Below are 2,773 nucleotides of genomic sequence, written 5' to 3' on the forward strand. Positions count from 1 at the left end.
CAGGGTCTTTAGGTGAAGTGCATGGGATATGGCGCTGGATGTTTTTTCTTCTCTTACATGGAAGTAATTGCCGGTTTAACTTTAATAAATTCATGGTAAATCATTAAAATTAGCACTGCTGGTATTTGAGCTTTTTCTGATGAGGGAGGGGCTGCTATTCTCATGTGTATGAAAATGTTGCTGTTTATTAACTCACAGACCGGTCAGCCTCACGGATCCTAATCATCTTCCCGGGATCTCCGGAGGTATGTGATCTCTGATGTTTCGGGGGACATACAATATTCATACCGTGCCTTGGTAATTTGGTGCCTTCACGTGTTCACTATAATGCAGCGGGTTCCCCTCCTCGTGAATTCATACGACTATTTATAACACTTTATTCTCCAACAATTCGCAGGAGTGCTCCCTGTCTGACTTGGACCCCTCTATTCATCATGACGTTCCTGGTCCAGGGGTGGAAGGCCACAACTACATAGTGCAGGAGACAAAGAAAGGGGTCTGACTTTAATAGTAGGGGTGGCCATAAAAAGCCATAAATCTGAGCTCTAAACACGTCAGTAGTCCCCAAGCGCGAACCCCACCATGAAAAAAGGGACGTATCATGTTTACCACATGATGTATCTCCACTATGGGGCGCTATTCTTGACCCAGTGGGCCATGTGTAGGTCATCTATAGTAACGGGCCTGGCACTACACGGTGGTTTGCAGCAGATCTGAACACTCTATGTCCTTACAGATTACACTCAGCTAAATGAGTCAGTGGGTATCAGCTATATGAGTGAAGGGGTATCAAATATCAGCTATATGAGTCAGGGGTATCAGATATGGGTTATATAAGTCAGGGATATCAGCTATATGAGTCAGGGGGTATCAGCTATATGAGTAAGGGGGTATCAGCTATATGAATGAGCGGGTATCAGATATGAGTTATATGAGTCAGGGGGTATCAGATATCAGTTATATAGGTCAGGGGGTATCAGATATCAGGTATATAGGTCAGGGGGTATCAGATATCAGTTATATTAGTCAGGGGGTATCAGATATCAGTTATATAGGTCAGGGGGTATCAGATATCAGTTATATAGGTCAGGGGGTATCGGTTATCAGTTATATAGGTCAGGGGGTATCAGATATCAGTTATATTAGTCAGGGGGTATCAGATATCAGTTATATAGGTCAGGGGGTATCAGATATCAGTTATATAGGTCAGGGGGTATCGGATATAAGTTATATAAGTCAGGGGGTATCAGATATCAGTTATATAGGTCAGGGGGTATCAGATATCAGTTATATTAGTCAGGGGGTATCAGATATCAGTTATATAGGTCAGGGGGTATCATATATCAGTTATATAAGTCAGGGGGTATCAGATATCAGTTATATAGGTCAGGGGGTATCGGATATCAGTTATATAGGTCAGGGGGTATCAGATATCAGTTATATAGGTCAGGGGGTATCAGATATCAGTTATATTAGTCAGGGGGTATCAGCTATAAGAGTCAGGGGGTATCAGATATCAGTTATATAGGTCATGGGGTATCAGATATCAGTTATATTAGTCAGGGGGTATCAGCTATAAGAGTCATGGGGTATCAGATATCAGGTATATGAGTCAGAGGGTGTCAGATATATGAGTCAGGGGGTATAAGATATCAGTTATATGAGTCATGAGGGTATCGGATATATGAGTCCGGGGGTATCAGCTATATGAGTCCGGGGGGTACAGATTACATTCAATTGATCACTTTCCGGATATTTTAATCTTGTCCCTTTTTGAGCCCAGTAAATTCTTGGCTCCCACCAATAATGAAGCAGCTTCAAAAATGCATGAGACATATAAAGCTGCCACACAAGATAACATAGCGCCGATACCCCCTGACTCATAAAACTGATATCTGATACCCCCTGACTCATATAACTGATATCTGATACCCCCTGATGCATATAACTGATATCTGATACCCCCTGACTCATAAAACTGATATCTGATACCCCCTGACTCATATAACTGATATCTGATACCCCCTGATGCATATAACTGATATCTGATACCCCTGACTCATATAACTGATATCTGATACCCCTGACTCATATAACTGATATCTGATACCCCCTGATGCATATAACTGATATCTGATACCCCTGACTCATATAACTGATATCTGATACCCCCTGACTCATATAACTGATATCTGATACACCCTGATGCATATAACTGATATCTGATACCCCTGACTCATATAACTGATATCTGATACCCCCTGACTCATATAACTGATATCTGATACCCCCTGATGCATATAACTGATATCTGATACCCCTGACTCATATAACTGATATCTGATACCCCCTGATGCATATAACTGATATCTGATACCCCTGACTCATATAACTGATATCTGATACCCCTGACTCATATAACTGATATCTGATACCCCTGACTCATATAACTGATATCTGATACCCCTGACTCATATAACTGATATCTGATACCCCCTGATGCATATAACTGATATCTGATACCCTTTGACTCATATAACTGATATCTGATACCCCCTGACTCATAAAACTCATATCTGATACCCCTGACTCATATAACTGATATCTGATACCCCCTGACTCATATAACTGATATCTGATACCCCCTGATGCATATAACTGATATCTGATACCCCCTGACTCATATAACTGATATCTGATGACCCCTTACTCATATAACTGATATCTGATACCCCCAGACTAATATAACTGATATCTTATACCCCCCTGACTC

At 41.3% G+C, this 2,773-nt stretch overlaps 1 protein-coding gene across 1 annotated transcript in view; it reads left to right on the forward strand.

The window, feature by feature from the left end:
* The first annotated feature begins 212 nt into the window (after positions 1-212).
* LOC142712115 (putative N-acetyltransferase camello) overlaps positions 213-2,773 on the forward strand; it is a 9,252-nt gene continuing 6,691 nt past the window's right edge. The window contains exon 1 of the mRNA XM_075848599.1: positions 213-245. The gene's annotated coding sequence lies outside the window, so the exon portion shown is untranslated. The remainder of the gene's footprint in view (positions 246-2,773) is intronic.

The sequence above is a fragment of the Rhinoderma darwinii genome, chromosome 1 (assembly GCF_050947455.1).
Source record: "Rhinoderma darwinii isolate aRhiDar2 chromosome 1, aRhiDar2.hap1, whole genome shotgun sequence".
Lineage (NCBI taxonomy): Eukaryota > Metazoa > Chordata > Amphibia > Anura > Rhinodermatidae > Rhinoderma > Rhinoderma darwinii.